Source organism: Zosterops lateralis (genome assembly GCF_965231275.1).
Source record: "Zosterops lateralis genome assembly, chromosome: 3".
Taxonomy (NCBI): domain Eukaryota; kingdom Metazoa; phylum Chordata; class Aves; order Passeriformes; family Zosteropidae; genus Zosterops; species Zosterops lateralis.
This window is the reverse complement of record NC_139764.1, coordinates 30,332,057-30,351,173: the sequence shown is the minus strand read 5'-3', so window position 1 is coordinate 30,351,173 and position 19,117 is coordinate 30,332,057. Positions and strand designations below refer to the sequence as shown.

Sequence of the window (19,117 nt, the reverse complement as noted above, 5' to 3'; positions counted from 1 at the left end):
ATGACAGTTTGGATAGCTGCAAATAGTACACTTCTCCCTGCCTGTCAGCTACTCATTAAAATAAGGGGACTGTAGTTTGGGGTCAGGCCACACAAGGAATAAAGACTGACCCAGTAGCTCTCACCCTTTACTGTACAGAATCTTAATACGGGTATGCACAAAACATACAGCAAGGAAATAATCATTTCTCTGGTCTTTCTCCCCAAACAGGTCTAGGCTGTACACAGAATATAAGTAGATTGAGGTTTTAAAGACCTTATTATGGTAAGGAGCAATCCAAATCTCATTTAGAGACTGCTGTTCTTTTCAATTGCCCTATTCATGCAAAGGCACAAGCCATTAAAAATAAATTTCTTATGTGAATCCCAGTGGCATAAGCAACTGCTTGCAGAAAGAGTTTAGTAACAATTTAAAAGTAATTAGTTTTAAAAATTCTCACTCCCCACCACCATTTACCCAACCATCCCCCCCCCAAAAAAAAACTCTGCACTAGCACACATCTCTTTTAAAACTCCATAAGTAGAGCAACAATTTTCAGATTCAGAAATAACTCTAACAGATTTTTCTATCTGAAGGCACAGGATTAAAAAAATAAACTAACCCAAACAAACCAAATGAACAAAACACACCACCATCACAAATACACTTGAAAATTAATTTCATTTCAGTAACTGCAAAAAGCCCTGTCCAGCTGAAAAGCATACAGAAACTTCTAAGTCTCTTTTCCAGTTAATCCAAAGCCAACACATTCCTTACAAAAAAGGGATCTCTCTATGCAGAAAGTTCATCAAACTTTGCTCTACAGCCTCTCCTTTTCTATCACAAATAAACCAGCAAGAATAATAGAGTTTCGCATTTTAGCTTCTTCTTAACTCTAACAATACCAGCCAAATCAGCATTTACAACATGAAGCACCTGGGGCAGGACAAAAGGAGCACCATATGAATCCCATATGACAAGGCAATTTTGGACCACTGTTAGTAGAAGCAGAATGGCCCATTCCAATAATTATAAAGAGATCCTTAACAGGTTGATTTTGCTTGTCATTTTAAAATACCTCAACAGGAATAACATTCTAAGGAAAAGAAAAACCAAAATGTGAGCATACAGTCAGCAACAAGGGGGGAAGATGCTATGCAGACCAGTGGTAGGGACTTGTATGGAAATCATTCTGTCTCTCCAGGTTTTTATCCTGGAGAGATAAGTCAGCTGAGTTGTACTCCAAAATATAAATCCAACTTACTGTAATCCTCTTGAGGTTAAAACCTTGGAGAAGTCCCAGACACTTTTGCTCAGAGAAGCTAGTGCAGATTTCCAACAACCTTTCCTGTACAAAGCCAGTCAGGCCTGCCTGAAGAAAGAGTTGCAGACACAATTTAGGAGCCTTCAGCAGTAATCAAAACTTACAACCACAAAGAAACAGAGACATACAGGGTACACACATACACCAAAACAGTCCTCAGAGCTAATCAGAGAGGAAAAGGTGTAAGAACCAGTAAGAACACCACCTACTGTTTTTACTTACACAAGTGCCATCAAAAAGGCAAAGCACAAAGACTGCACATCTAGAAGGTGCAATTGTATCCATGCCCTCAGTACCACTGAGGAAAAGGAATAATCTGCATTATGCAGCACCCTGTAAATGAATCAGAAGAGGTCTGCCCAAGAAAGGGAGGACACAAACACTTTTCATGCGTTTTCCTTAATTCACTTATCTCAAACCACCTATGAAGACACTATCCAAAATTAGGAGATACTGTTTCTGATGCAGCAACAGACAGCTACATCATCTGCAGTTATTCCTTTTCTCCAGTCCACCAAACGAGCCCCACAGAAACACATCCACCCTTATTCATTAAACGGGATGTCTTCACTCCCAAAGGGATATGGAAGACGCACATCTTTTCTGCATGGATGGAGCCACAGTAAGAGCTTAGCACACCAAAACACTCATTTTGGAGGCTCGGAGGTACAAGAGGAGTCGAGAGCAAAGCATTGTTTGTTGCCTGGTGACTTACTACCACCCCAAATCACTGCTTCTCGGCCCAGAAACGAGAACGAGATGAAAACACGCTTTATGTATTTCAAAGCCCTATTCTCTCCCTGGCGACACCGTGATTTCTTCAGATGTATTGACAGCGCTCAAGGGCTAACAGAGCTACATGTCACCCTCGCCGCCTGGGACGGGCATCAGCCCCGTGGGAGAACCACAGGAATGAGGCACCTGGCAATCGCCTTCCAGCCGTCCCGGCCCAGCCCAGCCCGGGGTGCCCACCCGCATCCACGGTGCCGCTCATCCACTCGCAGGGCTCGGGCACGTCTCTCCCCAGCCAGAGGGGTGGGAATGCGGGGGGAAAACAGGCTCGTCTCCTCCTGAACAACCGAGACAAGAGCGAACCCCTCGCTTGCCGGACGCTGCACGGAGGGCGCCGGGGCCGGCACGGCGCCTCTGCCCGCCCTGCTTCACTCCCGGCCCGGTCCCAGCGAGGGGCGGGCGGCTCCTCCTGGCATTACCCCCTCGCTGCCGCCGGCTGCCGCGTTTGAAAGGGCCGCCAGCCCGGCAATGGCGGACTCGCCCGCCCGGCGCGCCGCGGGGAGGAGCAGGAAGGGGCGGCAGCGCCGCGCCGCAGGAAGCGCGGCCGGGCCGAGGCGCGCCTCCCCTCGCACCGCCCCTCATATCGCCATTTGTACCGCCCCTCACACCGCCCCTCGCATCGCCGCCACCGCCCCTCACACCGCCCCTCATGCCGTCACCGCCGGCTGAGGAGCTGTGAGGGATGAGGGGCTGAGGAGCTGTGGGGGATGAGGGGCTGTGAGGGGTGAGGGGCTGTGAGGGATGAGGAGCTGTGAGGGGTGAGGCGCTGAGGATGAGCCACCCCGAGGTTGCCCCAAGGCGAGAGCATCAGCCGCCTTTCAGTTAAGACCAAAGATAAAGAGTGGCCATGCAGAAATGTTCAGGTTCTGTTCTGGGTTAATGGGAGTTGGAAAGGTGTTGGCCAAGAAGCAGGGTTTTATCACAGGGGTCTTGGGAAGGATAAGTCGTCGTTGTGTGATGCTGAGATACTGCGTCAAGGGTGGCTGCAGGAGACACAGAAATAAATACACTTTCAGCCCCCAGAATAGATAGGAATGTGTAGATCCCAATATACATAGGATGCTCGTGTTCTTTGCCCATGCACACTAAAATTTGCATAGTTTTTTGTTGTAATTTTCTAGGGAAATGGTTTCTCCCTCCTGACCCCCTGGACTCCCTGACCACTTAGAGTGACCCTTACTTCCTTCTTTGACCCCATTGGCTGTGGTCCAGCTATCTCTTCTCTGGGTTGGGAGGCTATAAATTGTCTCTCCTTCGTTTGTACTACCTCTTTCCCCCCTGGAAACTCAAAGAATAAACGCCTGGGACAAAGGTCCCAGGGAAAGGGCCTCTTCTGAGATATCTCACCTCCTCCTTGATATAATTCTCTCCAAATCCTCCTAGTAACTGAGCTAGTTAAAAGCCCCCAGGAGGAGTGCAGGAGAGGGAATATATCAGTTTTTCCTTAGAAGCATTTGCACACTAGTGCTGGAAAAAGTATCCAAGTGTTAGGTAAGGCGCCTGCCTTAAAATTCCATCTTAAATTAAGTTTCTCTGCAGTGTCTACACCTATTCATTTTTCATCCACATCATGTAAATTAGGATCCAGTAAGGATCCCGTGAAGTCCATATCATGCAAAAAGTTTAATGGGTGCTGGTTTCTGAAGCCATCACCAGGAGCGTGGAGCGAACACACTGCTACATTAAAGCTGCCTTTCCAGCTTCCATTACCCTAAAAGGTCTTCTGCTTTGTATCATAAATATTTGTAACTTGTGGTCATAACTACGAGCCAGCTGTCCTCCAGCCTCACAACAGCAACATCTTAAATGTAACTAAGGGGCTATAAACTTAAATAATTCACAATTTTTCATCTTGACTTTCTAATAAATGTGTGTTTAACAGTCTGGAATGGTTTTAAACACAATAACGTTCAATGCAGTCTCTTTCTTTGCATGGAGTTTACCTGACCTCTTCAGCTTTCAGAGACCTGGAGAGAGACTTATGCACACACTTGTCGTTGTGCATGGGGTTGTTCCTCTGGTGCCAAATCTGCAGCTGATATAAACTGTCAGAGCAGTTGATTTAAATAGGGCCTGTGATTTACACAGGTTGAGGATCTGACTCACGGCCCTCAATAGGACTGTTCACGTATTTAAAGGTAATCAAGTGTGCAAGTGTTTGCAGGCTCAGAGCTGATTTACTCAGAGTTTTGTCCTCGTAAAAGCTGAGCAAAGGGTGGTTTAGTGTGATACTAGGGAGCATGAAATCATGTTAGATCATCAGTTTTTTGGATGGAACATTGTCATTTCTGATAGAAAAGGTTCTGTTTCTTTATATTTCAGATCAGATTCTACTCTTACACCAAAACAACCTTTAAATAAGTATAGGAATTCAGTGCACTGTATAACTACGGACAAAAGATTGCAACTATAAATACTTTAAAAGTCATATTTAAAGACTTGGTCTGATTAAATTTTGTAATAGTTAGAGTGCAACTTTGTGCAGAATATAAAAATACTGCCTGTGTCATCTGACTCCTTTGATGCACTGCATTAAAATTCCTATGTCTAAGTACATATCATGCAGTCAACTTTACTTCTCTTCTATTAATAGTTTGAAATTAGGTCACTGTTCTTGTAAGGATAGGCTAAGCCTGTACAACTGATTTAAAAGAAATTACCTATATATAAATGTTTGGGTTCCTTTCTCATGCTCACCTACAGGGACATGGTTCCTTATCTATAATCAGTAATTTTTCCGTGTGTTCTGGCATATGTATTCTATGCTGGCAGGTTTTTGTAGATTTGTTTATAGTGACCCCTGCTGCAAAAGATTAAGACTGACGTTTCTCTAAGCCTTTAAAAAGATGTTTACCCAATTATTTCTGAGTTCAGCACAAAAGAATGAACCAGATGTAAATCCAAGTATATAAAATTTGAAACTCCCTAATCTGGATAATCTTCAGTAAAATTAGTTGAATCATACAACAGGTTTTCCTCTCTCACATGTGTAGGATTTACTTTCTAATGCAACACAATATAGTTGCAAAGTAAAATAGCTTCTCATTTCCTAGAGGTAAAGCTTGTTCTTTGTGTTACTGTTCTTTGATAAGAGCTAGACTTGACACCACTAAATCAATGTCTCAACTGCTACATGTAAACGTTTTCAGAGTTCCACCCAGGAAAGCATGTGCTTATGTTTATCTCTGTTCAGGATAGCAAACTAGTTAAAAAGCAGATTAAAGCATAGGACTAAGTTTAAACCCAGATTACCCCTCTTGTTTCAGAAGGACTTAAGCATCAACCTGTTCCAGTATTGCCCTCAATAAAATGTTTTCTCAAGCTCAGCTTTAAAAGCTTCAGCAAAAGATACGTGTATGGGTTTGTCTACAAGAAAAAGATCCATGTGTGCTCTGTGCTGGGCAAGAGCTGTGCAGCTAGTGAAACACTTAACCTCAAAACTAATAGGCCTTGCTAACAGAACTGCAGCTTCAAGCTGCTTCAGCTTCCTAGTACTCTGCCAGCTGCACAAAATAAGCATCTACTTGCTTGTGAAAGACACGTGAAGTATAGCCATTGTAAAACCTCACATCCATATGTATTATGTAATGTATTATGTGTAAATGTTATTGTACAAATATATGTGCCTGATATGTTTTTTTAAAGCTATGTTTAAAGAGTATTATTTAGGCTGAAAAACTAAGCAAAAAGCCATGCTTAGAGCTCTCAGTGTAATCTTTATACTGCCCTTTGTGCAAATATTTACTGATGAATGGAGACATCCCATGGAAAACTGTGAGACCAGTGTAGTAAAATAACCACAAGGAGGCAGAATAAAAATGTGATGAGCAACTTGGATTGTCTCTTTCCCCACTGAGTCCTTCACATTGCATTCTCAGCAGCATTCTCATATTACTGAGTGCAATTTTCTACATCTGATAGACAGGTAAAAGTTAGATTGAGTTGTCCCATATCCTATATTACCAGTGAGGATTGAAACCTGTGTCTTTTCCACAGTAGCCACAATTCAACATAAAACCAGTCAAACTTGTAATTTTAATGTAGGGTGATGGATTATCGGTCCTAACAGTGGTTGGGGGAAGAAACTCATCATAGCTGTATCTTATTCTCTTTTTCTTGGATTTGGAAAATTGATGCTGTCTGAAATGTCAGGAAAGGAGATGACCAGTGGGGCAGTCTGCTGGGTCTCACTCTCTCCTCCTTGAGAGCTGGAGAAAATCCAGTCCTTCACAGTGTTCCCAACAATTTACCATTGGGGGCAGATGCTGGATTACTTAAGCTGTGAGAGTGCAGTCTGGTCCTTGGCCATGTTGCAGTAACATGCTGAGGGTCATATGGTCTGTACTCAGGTTTCATACAAAATGCAATCCATACTTCTGTTTCCTACCTCAGTGCTTTGGCAGCTTGTGAGTTAGCTGCTTCTGCAGCCATTACTGCAGCTTTGGTGGTGGTGTGAGCTGAACCATGAGATCCTCATGTGTTTTTATCATCTTGGCAGGCTGACAAAAGTTTCCTTAGGAGTGCAACTGGGAGAAGGGAGTCAGTGATTTTTAACAGTCCATTTCTCAACAAAAAGTGACAATGTGTAATGACATAAAGGTATATGTACATAGAGGAGGCCAGAGAGGCAGGAGAGCTGTGCCAGTGCACTTAGCTTGTCAGACACCGGAAGGCCCCAGTCCAGAAGCAAGATAACTACATGAACCTAAGCTAATGAGCACTGCTGAGAGGCAGGGTATGTTATTTTGGGCATGGTGCCACATTAGCATGACTCTACATCTTCCAGACAGAAGCTTGCAAAGTCTGGGCAGCTCAGAGTGTGAGCAGAGTTTGCTTGTGTCTGTCTGCACCTGTCTGCATGGCCTTGCAGGAGAAAAAGCAGCAATTTCCCAATTGATTAGCAAAAAATTTTTGCAAACAATACGGATATAAGAGTATCTGCCAAAAAAAAATCAAAAAATAAACCAAACAAAAAACTCCTTGCTTCAACAGCTCCTCAATTTCTTTTTTCTACCAGGCCCAGAAGAAAGGATTATATTGTCAGAGTGTGTTTGAAGAGTTTCTGAATTGCTCCAGAAAGCCATGGTATTTATCCTCACAGCCTTCTTGTTTCCCTGCTGTGAAGGACAAAGGCACAGACAAATTGCATATCTTGTGCAAACAGAGAGAGCTGTACCAGCACCTTCAAAATGCATTGGTATTCCATAGCTGAACTGTTGAATATACAGCTGCAGGAAGGAAGATAGTGTAGTTCTTCTTCCAGCTGATCCAACAACCCTTTTGTAGAATTATTCCTGAAGTTCTGTTACATGCTTTGATGTCCAGTCTATATACATAAAAGAACAAAGAAAGAATTAAGTTTTGGAAGGAAGCTAACAGGTGAAAAGGATGTTTGGACTGAAGTGTAGGCTACTGTTCCTGGATTACTGCATGCACTTATTTCAAAGAGAAGATCTCTTCAGAATCAGAAGCAAAGGTGGTTTAGGGATTGCCAGATGGAATTCCACTTCTGTAGAGATCAGTTCTGATTTCTGTAAATAAGCATGCTCAGGATGATAGTAAATTTCTTCTGGGCTCCAAGTTTTCTGGAGAAAGTCACATTTGGGAGAATCAGAAGTAAAATCCTTCACTCAAAGTCAGACCACTGAACTATCAAAACCCATTATTCCAGTACCATTATCCATATAAAAGGATTTATCCACTTTATTTTACCCCATATAAATGCCTATCAGTTTTCTCTGTGTGGGACTAGGATACCTCAAAGGCAAATCAGAATCTCCAGTTTCCTCTGCTGACTCTGCAGAAGCACACAGGTCGAGACCTTCAATAGTCACAAGGCCACATGTCTTGTTACAGGACTGAATTCATCACTTTTGAAAAGAGGAGATGATGTTGGCAAGTGGAGGAGCCTCAAAATGTGTCTATTATTTCTGTCCGTTCAAATACCAACTTAAGTGCTTACAAATTGATCATAAGCTTTCACCAAACTACAAAAAGGGCTTCATTCTAGGGAACATAAATCTGAATCTCAGACTCAATTTCCTCTTCTGCTACAGATGTCCTGTGTGACCTTTGACAAGTGACTCTTTTTTGTGCCTCAGCTCCTCATTGTTAAAATGGGCTACTAATAACGCTTCCTAAAATGATGTGTGAGGATAAACAATGACTATGGTATGCTCAGGCATTTGCACATAAAGCAGATGGATAAGCATATCAGATTTTACAGGGAAATTTCTGCCAGAAAAATTTTGACCAGGTCCAGTAAGTGCACGGACACTAACAGTGCCTGCTGTTTGCCCTGTTCACTGCAGGTCTGTTACTGGCACGACAGTTTATACAGGTGTACATAAATATTTCTAACCAAGAAACCTGTGGATAATTTTGAATCAAGAAACTTTATATGTAATCAAAATGTAGTCATAGTACTAGATATCCTGATACAGATCACCAGTTGGAGAACTGCTTTCAGTCTCAGTCATCATTTCCTCTCTTTTGCCATCCTCGAAAGCAAGCTGATGCTTTAAAATCCAAAAGAGGGCTTTTAAGTGTGTGGTCAAATCCACACAACTGTAAAGATGAAAATAAGAGTCACTTAAGGCCTTTATCACCTGCCTGAAATTCCACCATCATCAGCAGAGCTGCAGCTGGAGATGGATTAGTCTGATCCTAAATGAGAAAAAAGATGCAGCTCCTGGCTGCAGGGAGAGATGTGGTTTTAGATCCAGCCCTTCTGCCTTCCCCAGGAGAAGTTAGAGCTTGCTTTTGGTTTGTGTCAGTATTTTCACTAGCATGGCAGCCTGCAGTTTTGTTAAAAATACTTATAAAATGGCTCAGTTAGCAATCCTAGGGATCATTCTTTTAAACAACTGCCATCAGTCTTGCAGACTCAGTCTCAATATCTGCTCAGTTCAAAGTGTGCACAGCGCTTTGTAAGGGGGCCAACATTTTGGAAGTAACATAAACATGTAATGTGTCAACTTTGCTAAATTAAAACCAATGCTGTTAGGTTCAAGAAACTGTGTCATGGCAACCTCAGCTTTAATAGTACTAGGAGGCCTAGAAAATGGTTGCTTGAATTTGTCTGTTATCCAGCAACATTGCAGGTCATTCATTCTCTGACAAGTTCCAAAAATTCCACTGAATGGACAATGTTGACACATAAAACTCAGTTGCTATTTCTGTAAAATAACTATTACAGTAGCTAACTATATATAGCCAGAAGTAATTGCTTCTGTAAATAAAATACCAGTGAACACATTACAAGATTAAAGAGAAACTTTGAGCTTCCAACAGTTATTTGCCCACTCCCAGCCTTATACACATGATGACTTTGTATTTGTAGCTCTGCTATGCCACAAGACTTAATTCAAGATATATGTGGCATATTATACTTCTTCACATTCCTAAATAAAGTGCTTTTCCATTAGCTGCTTAGTTCTCATTTTAGCTGGCCACTTCAGCCTTCATTAGTGAAGAAAAGTACAGTAATTTCACCAAATATACTGCCATGCAATTATTTGTTAATCTTATGTTATAGTTAGGATTTATACAGGTATAATAAAGGCTTCAGGTTCTCCTGGGCATTTGGATGAATTTTTAGACAATAGTAATTTGAAACTCTCACTCTTTAAAAATGATCTCTTTCAAATGGCAGTTATAGGTAGTAAAAGTGAGATAAATTGATGGAAGATCAGATCAGAAGTGATGTATCTTAATAAATGGGTCATCCATCTTTGAGAGGGAAGGTGATATTAAATAGCTTGAATATCATGGCACTTTAGGAAAAGGCACCGGTTAAACACTTTGAAGGTAGGTTTACAGTGATCTCTGCCATTCAGTGAAGAGTTATTGCCCATAAACTGTGGGAGTTTTGCTTACTACAGCTGGTAAAATTAGGAAGCCTGCTGCTCATCCTTTATACCTTTTTTGGTAGGGATTTAACAACTTTACAAGTGAGAAGTATAGAGAGCACCTATATAAGATTCAAAGTCCCTTCTTTTTTCTTTCCTAATCTGACATTATTCAGATGAAGCTGGTTTTGCACTATCAGCTGGTTTTGGACCTCTCAGAATAACAGTATTCCAGGAAATACCTTTTGCTGATATGATCCTTATTGTTGTTTCTAAACTGTCATAAGAACTGGAAGCTGCTGTGAGGGAGCAGGATCCTATATAGCAAGCTATAGGTAGGAGTAAAAACAGATGGGCATTGTGTGTATTTGTAGGTATCACAGTAAAGAAGAGCTTTGAGCGTGAAGCCCAACGGGTAGATGGGCAAATCCCTTCAGTGAGCTATTAGGCATATGGACAACATAGGAAAAATCTTTCTGTACTTGAATTAAAACATAAGAAGGGAGTTTTCCTGCTTCTAGGAGTCAGGATCAGAGAAAGGTGTTGACATCTCGTTAGGAAGGAGCACTTGTAGGCGGTGTGAGGATTGCTGTGTAGGAACCTGAAAGTGAAAATCAACAGCATGAGTTTATGCAAACAGGGATAAATGAGAGTAACCAGTATGTTTTAGGCAAAAACCCACACAAATCCTACAAGATTTTGAATGAACAGGAGCAGCACCGGAATATATCTGTCATAACTGAAAAAGCAGTCTGATGCTCCATTGTATCTTGGACAGGCTGTTATTGAAAATTTCACTGCCAAAAAGATCCACAAGACAAACTTTGAAGATAATTCAGAGTAGAAGCTGACACCTATGTTATTAGACCTGACAGTAGTTTGACAAGAAAGCAGGTAACAAGAAAGGATCATTATGGGAAACAAAATTGTGTTAACTTGTTTGTTTTGTCTCTCTGTATTTTAATACATTTGCAGCAAAACATCAGCTCCTCCAAAAATGCAGATACTTGTGTTCTCAACTTGTTGTCAAACAAAATGACATCAAGCAACAACCCATATTTCAGCAGTGTTGCTTCTGTGACAATGTTATTGATGGGCAATAAATAATCCAGTGTTACTAAAGTATCCCAGTGGCAAGTGCACACAATACCAAAGAACATTTCCACTACTCCCCCTTGGTGTACTTAGACAGATCTCTTCTACCCAGTTTGAGAAACACTTTCCCATAACATGTCTTTGTGAAAAAAAAAAATTAACTGGGAATTTAAAAGAAACAGAAAGATGTAGGTCCCAGCGCTTGGCTCATTAAAGGAGGCAGTGAGTGAGTTTCATGTGGAGTTTGGAAGGACCTTCCATAGAGTTAAATAAATTTATATTTGCCCTTCTAAGAAAGCTTTGGAATGCTGTCTTGTAAAGCAGGATAGGAGCAGGTATGTTAAACAGCTGTTTGAAAGACAAATCTAGAGAACACACCTACCCAGGACAATTCCCAGGAACATTTCCTTTAATCATGCACTGTAAATTAATCCAGTATTTCCCATCTATTGAGGATGGAGCATTTGTGCCTTTCAACTGCAGTAATTGCACCCTTCCAGCACAGTAACTTGCTGCTGCTTAATCTGCCCTACCTTCAGCTGAAGCTCTCTAAACTCACTTATGTCAAATGGAGATCCAGTTCAGAAAAGGGTTGTATGCACAACATGTCCTTTTTTAATCTAAAGAACTTTGCTGCAGTTACAGACACATTTTTAGCCTGCCCATATGCTTCACTCCAAAGCTTCATGGCTCCTGAACAGCTGTGATAGCCACTACGGGTTGCTTCCTGAGATAAATAAGCACTCACCTGCAAAGCTAGGAAAAAAATCCCCATAAAGGGTATGTCAGATAGCTGCAATAAATATGTTATCATCCACTTCATGCAATCTAGTAATAATCAAGAAAGAGAAGAAATCATCCACATTTTATTTTCTATGTGGTGATGCACTGTCCTTATGGGAAGAGGCGAGTGGCAACATGTCACAGCTTGCCAACTTCAAACACCTTTGTGAATGCTGTGTCTCATCAGTGGACTTGTATTCCCAAAGTACAGAGCATTGGGTTTCAGTGAAAGACCTGAACTGTTCCATTAATGACCTGATGGATGAGGTAAGATTCAGTGGTTTTACTCAAAGCCAGACTTGAAATATTTGAACCCCCTCTTATTTCTGCTTGTCTGTTTTCATGATAGATATTCATATGGATCCAATCATCAGATAAGTTTCTGAATCAGCAGAAGACATCTGAGCTCTTTCCAAAAATACAAAATAGAGGTCATTTAAAATAAGTTATTTGAATCCATTATACCTCAGTACAGTGCTGGACCTTTCCACAGTGCTAAGTACAATCGGAGTTTTGCCTCATGATCTTGGTGTCATCATCCTTGGACACCAGAACAGTAATATTTAGATATCTTAGTGCATTTGAAACTGTCAGTTTCTGTCCTTTTGGAGGGAGATGATAAACAATCCTAGATAAGGATTTCTTGAGGAAAATATATCATTTTAAACTCAAAACTTTGAAACAATTATACTCATTTTTCCAGGCTTGGCATTTTTTAGATCACACCAAACTAAAAAGAAAAACCACGCCTAAACAAACTAGGTGTCACGTTTCTGTCCTTTGCCATTACTGAAATATTAAGGCATAAAATATGCTACTGAAATGTCTGAGTAAGGTTATGTTATTAATGCATGCATAACTTAGAAATGTTTGGGACTGTTACTCAAGGTTTTATATTAAAATACATTCGGCAAAACTAGAAAATTCCAGTCCAAATGAAGTATTTTGTAAAATTACAAATACATCAGTGCAAGTTGAGAAAATACATTAGAATTATAGATTAGATTACTTTGATTAGACTGGATAATAGCTGTTTCTGTGACAATAAATAATTGCTAATTATAAGACCTTATTAGAGTTTCTAACCTAATTGCTAATCCCCCTTTCCTTCCTCTCTCCCTTATGACTCCTTACTGCAGATCACAGCTTTCTCTATTTTGCAGCAAGTATAAGCCACTTCCATATGTTGGAGAAAGAGGTACATAAAGGAACCACTCATTTCATATGTAAGTATGTATTTTTCCCAATACAAAAATGGCAACATTTCTGCCTAGGCTAAACCCAGTATAAAAACATTAAATACAAACTGGAGCATAAAGACCCAAACCAGAAATCTCATTAGTTTGGAAAGGAGACAAAGATATATTAATGTCAGTATAAACAAAGAGATTAAAAAAAAACCAAGAGGGGGAAATAAAACTGAAGCAATGAGGTATCACATTATATGAATAAATAAAAATATATTATATATAAATTTAATTAATAACTAATGTAGTATATAATATAAATAAATAAAATGTATACTTTATTAATGTATTTTAAGAAGAACGAAGGTGTGGGGACTGTAATATCTACAAAAATTGTAGAATTATTCATAAACAGAAACATTAGGTTTTTTCTCTAAGCTGCTTTTTTAGCATCATATCTAGACCTTTCAAATTCCTTTCACTTTGCATTACGATGCATTAGGATGGGTGAATAATACTGGATTCCCCAGACTCAGATAGACTGTTAAAACCATGGATGTTGAAGATATTGAAGATCTCCCAAGAGGCTCCTTCAGTTATGTTAATATTAGAGAGGGGAAACAGTTTTCATGAAAAATACTTCAGAAAAATGCAGTGCCCTTAAAATTATGACATATCTCTTCATCAAACTACTTTGACAATCATGATCAAAATTAACAAAAAAACCCCGCAATGGTCTTATGAATGTTTTAGTATTTTTTCAAAGAAACACTGTAACTAATTTAACTTAAACTTTTTAATTAACTACCTGGGATAAAACCCCAGTTATAACTTGTCCTGTCTTGTATTAGCTAAGAGTCAGTAGCCCTACATTTGATTCCTTTGGATCAGTTACCTATTTGAATTTACAAGAGCAATGTTAGAGCAAGTATACTTCTACTAATTCATTTAAATTCACATAACAAGAAATAACTGACATATTTATATGAGATTTAGATTAAGGCAATCAATTCTCACCCATTTCTTTAGGAGTCTCTGCTTTCCTTGAGAAAACCCCAACAAAATACAAACAAACCAAAAACCAACCAAACTGGCTATCATATTAAAGCAGATTGGTTTCAGATACTGAAAATTTGAAGTCTGTGGTACTTTATTTTTGCCCCCAAATACCTGATATGTCCAAAAGCAGAAATATTTATGGTAGAGCATATATTCTAAGTTATTTTCTAAACATAGATTTTTCTTTGCCTTTATATAATAGCTATCATATCCCAAAATAAAAGTATTAAAGTGAAGAGGGTACTTTGAGGATAGACGTGTGAAAGTTTTGTAGATACCTGTGAGGTTACAGAGGTATAATTACTAATTAGGTAGCAATAACTCAGACATCTAGTGCTTTGCTCAGACTCAGAAATTCCCTGTTAGCTGTAATGGGAGTGGATCATGCCCTGTCTTGTTACAAGGGTTCTGCTATGGGATCTTTTTTTTTTTTTTTTTTTTTTTTTTTTGCTTTCTGTCCCTCTTGTGCTGTTACAGCAAAGTGGGATTACACTGAAGGTAGACATTCTTTGGATTATTAAGAGCCTCTAAAACCCAGAACAGAAAACACTAAGAAAAAGAGAGGAAGCTCTTAGCTGGACATATAGTTAGGTGAGTATGTTTGGAGCATGTAAATGCAGAAGAAAAACGGAGTGCGACAGACTTAAAACCACACCCACAAACATAAAAAGGAAAAAGGAAAGTAAAATAAACTGTTGAGGAGTAATTATGAGCTGCTAATCCTTTGTGTCTTTATTCTGTTTGGGAACTCCAAAGTCATGAGTCATGGCAGTTTAGTGGTCACTGTTTTCTATTCTGTGTTTGCCAGTAGAGGCCCATTAAACATCATTTTTTCGTGGGAAAAGCCATCTCTGTCAGTCCACACCTCAAAGGTTTTACCCAGCACTGACACCCTTCCTCCGCTTATGAGAAATATGTTAGAGCAACAACCATTGCTGGACTGTCCATGACCTTTTAAAGTTGAAACTGCCACCTGTGCTTGAAAATGAAACTAGGCTTTAGCAGTTTCAAAGACATAAATATAAATACTTGTGAACATATGTACTACATTTTAGTTCTCCAAAGACATATGCAGGAATAGTCTCCTGAAGAGTCCTAAATCCTGACGATTCAGACTGTTTAGTGTTATGCACATACATATAGGTCTTTTTAGGCTTTGGCCATCATTGTAGCTTATTAATGAAGCCAGTAAAACTATAGTTCAGCATATCCTACATGTCCTGTGTGACTGCACTCCAATACTGTAAATCATTGCATCACATCTTTATTCTGCCTTTATTTATCAATTTTACAAAGTTTCACTTCTTGAATACTACCATGGGAAAAGCTGAAGGAAGGCTGAGGATAACAACATACTAGTTTTATTAGTGCCTCTTTTAATGGCTCTTCATATTAGTGACTCTTCATATGTGAGTTTATGCAGGTGATTAGCACTAAATTCTGAAAATTGTCCACTTGAGATACCTAAAATATCTCTAGTCAGATATTTTACAATTAAAGCACTCAGATTTCAGAGGTATTTCCAAAACGTAGCCATTTACCCATTCTCTTTCTCACTCCTCTGTGTTTTAAAGCAGTGATACTAACTCATTTTGAAAAGCCTATTCTTTTTACATTTCATTGATACTACTGAACCAACAGTGTGCATAATTTAAAATCATCGAGAAAATTAACAGAAGCTGGTAACAATAGTTACACCTTGGGCACACTTATTACTCCCCTGCAAGTCACCAGCTGTGAAAGGAGTTTGCCTTGGAGTGTCACACACATTAGTGACAGATGCTCCAAATCCTGCACAGGGTTCAGGGTAAGACAGTAGGATGAATGCTAGCAATGCGTGCTTCAGTGAAGTACATGCACGCTGCCATTATTCTGTGGAACTATTACTGACTCGGCTGATGGCTACGCATGTAAATATCAAGCTGCCCAGACCTGAAGCTTCCCTTATTTTTCCAAATTTCTTCTGGTGTACTCACACCAAATAGATCAGCAGAACAATAAACCCTTCTAGTCTGGTATACTGTATACTGCCATGTGTTACTTGGCTTCCACTCCTGTAGTGTATGTGAAAGCAGAGAATCAATTCCATTTCCTGAAGGCAAACATGCTCAGATCCCTTCACAGTTTCTTTTGGGGAAGTCCACCTCAAATTAAGAAGAGTTTTTAGGAGCAACAATACTTTGGTACTATATGGAAGAAATAAAACCAACAAAAGCCAAGAGAAGTATGGGTAATTGACAGCTGATGCCAACATACATTGGGTATCCAGCCTCAGGGGGCTGTAACCACCCATTGGCCAGCTTTTCTATCATGAAAGGAATCACATTCAGCGTTAGACTGTGTTTGTTCCTTGCCTGAAATTGTGTAGCTGGTAGAGAAGAAGGAAGGAAACAGATTGGTCCTTTTTCCTACTTACTGTGCATGGTTGGTTTGGTTTGTTTTTTTCAATACAATACAAAATCATTCATTCAAGCAGCATATGCACTATGGGGTTTTTTTTTCTGTGTGCTGCTCAAGAAAGCAACAGCCTGGAAAGGTAAGACTGACCTTCATGTTTCTGTCCTCTTCTAGTCTTGATGCAGAGAGTGAACTGTACTCTTAGAAAAAAATATTTTCCAAGGTTCATGCCGGGTGTGTGGAGACACTGATCTAGGGCAGGGGGTTGTCTCTTAAATCCTGATCCATTCCAGAATTCTTTCCTTGTCACTCTGTACCAAAATTACTTCCAGCATTGACAATCTAATCACTGAGTCTGAATAGCAACAGACTCCTACTATAGTCCTCAGCAATGCTAGGTAACTCCAAGTTTCCCTGCCCCAGAAACCTGGTGTAAATTATCAGGATGAGGGCTGATAAACCAGGAACAGACCAGAGCTTAGTTTTACCCTTCAGAAGTTTTTCCAGCAATCCCTTGTATAGAATAGTAACAATCCTGCAAATGGCAAACTCGCAGTAAATGCTGTCAGCATACTCATGTCAAGGTTGAGAGTAGACATGTAGGAGACGAAGTGGAATCCTATTTTTATATTTGGGGTACATATAGAAGTATAGAAGTTCCATTATCTTTTACCAGAAAGATGCACAGTGCTAAAACTTTTTATATCAATTTAAAAAATCACCATCCACAAGAAATAAAATAATAACACCCGCTCCTACAATGGTGAGAGTCCCTGGCACAGCTGGGTTTGTCTGAGATCATACTGCTCTACAGCCCTGCCTGAGCCAGAAATCTCTAGCCTAGAAGTGACTTAAGCATATGTTCTGCAACTGGAAAGGTATGTTTTTGTAGCACGTGAAGATATGCTTAAACTGGCTGTGATCTATCTAGCTCAGATAAGAACTGCTGGGAAGGTATGATATCATGGGGTTCAGTCTTGGCTAGCAAACCAGGTGCATACCTGAGAACAGGCTGGCTGGTAGACACTGCACTGAAGTCACCATGTTACTGTGCCTGCCAGAGCCACGTTCCTCAAAGCTGCAAACCCATGCAGACGTACTCTGAGAGATTTATTCCTAGTGAAAGCTAACACACTCAGCTAGTGTTTAGTATGTTCTTTTAAAGAGGTTGGGAAGGCTACCAAAAGTATAATTACACTAGAGAGAGAGTTGGAGACCTAATTAATCACACATTGACAAGATCCCTTATGCTGAGACATTTCACAGGGAGCATTGGGAGTGCCTTAAGTAACTTCCTCAGGTACATACTTTGGGAGTGAAGAATAAATTAGTAGGAAATTGGCTGGACACAAAGGAAACCTTGGAATGGAGCTGGAGGCTGGACCAAGTTCACTGGGACTAGACTTTTCCTTCATTTTTAGAAAAGATGGATCAGCTATTGGTACACCTGAAGGATTATTTGCATTATGACAGGAGTGAAAATGCTCTTGAGGATGCTTTTTTCATAACTGTGCCTCCAAAACTAGATACTAAATAATAATTTGACTTTCAAAGATAGTCAGCATTTGACAGCAATCTTTGATTTCTTGCCAGGAAGGGACTGATTCCAGTAACACTCAACTATTGCACTTGCATAAGCATATCTATTAAGTTCAAAGGAATTCAGTGGATGTACTCATACTGGTGAATATCTTCATATGCTTGGAACTTATTCTTGCCCAGAGTAGATTCGAAGTTCCACAATTTTCACAGGGCCTGTAATGAGGGGTCTGGCTTTCATTTCAATTTTTACATAAAGGTGTTTTCAAAAATCTCTCCTGGACTCAAGCCTGATTTTATTCCTTATCTATTGGTTTAGTATAACTCTAAGAAATTGTGCTCCTTTTAAAAATAAAACAACACAAAATCTCCTCTCCTTTCATATTACTGAACTTAGAAAATCCTGAAAATTTGCGTTTGAACCGTTTTTTTAGGACTAATGGGACAATAAAAAAATAAATCCTCTTTAAAATGTAGTTAAAGTATCTATCAATCTGGAGCAACAACACCTCAAACCCATTGCAATTGTGGCCGCAATGTTAGAATTAAGCCTAACGCGACTCCTGGCAGGCATTTACATCCTTTCTCCACCAGATAGTGCTGTTTCTCCACAGAGCTAATGAGGATGCACAGGCCAGGGAAAGGTCAGGGGCTGTCTGAGATGACAGTCTGCCTACAGCTTGCTCGTCCCTCCTTGCCACTGCCACCGCCACTACCTGAAACAGGGCAGGCGCAACCTAAAAGGGATTTGCGGGAGTAAAACTGTGCCTTGGGAGGCCGCTGTGAGCAGACTGTGTGCTGGCACTGCCATTGCTGTTATCCCTTAGCAGTTTGATGTAGCATCTTTCCTAAAGTAAGAATGAAAATAGAAGCTGATGATTGCATGATAGCCTCTGTTTTTATGATTTCCCAGGGATCTTTTCCAGTTGAGCAGCACACACTGAGAGCAGCCTTGACACAGAGGCTGTTTGCTCTCAGAATGCTGAAGAGAGGGGCTTCCAGCAGCCAAAGTTACTTCTGGAGAATAGACAGATCACCTTAACCAACCCTGAGTCTAGATACCCTGTAGACCCTCCGTGTACTTTTAAAAGAAAAAACACAGTGGGGAAAAA

The 19,117-nt window shown here is 40.2% G+C and overlaps 1 protein-coding gene across 3 annotated transcripts in view; it reads right to left on the bottom strand.

The window, feature by feature from the left end:
• SRBD1 (S1 RNA binding domain 1) overlaps positions 1-2,397 on the bottom strand; it is a 123,987-nt gene extending 121,590 nt beyond the window's left edge. Inside the window, exons 1-2 of one of the 3 annotated variants that reach the window (XM_083857835.1) lie at positions 2,276-2,397; positions 1,244-1,351 (exon numbers count right to left, since the gene is read on the bottom strand). The gene's annotated coding sequence lies outside the window, so the exon portion shown is untranslated. The remainder of the gene's footprint in view (positions 1-1,243; positions 1,352-2,275) is intronic. The other 2 variants (XM_083857836.1, XM_083857837.1) reach the window with 2 other exon arrangements.
• Positions 2,398-19,117: the final 16,720 nt, after the last annotated feature.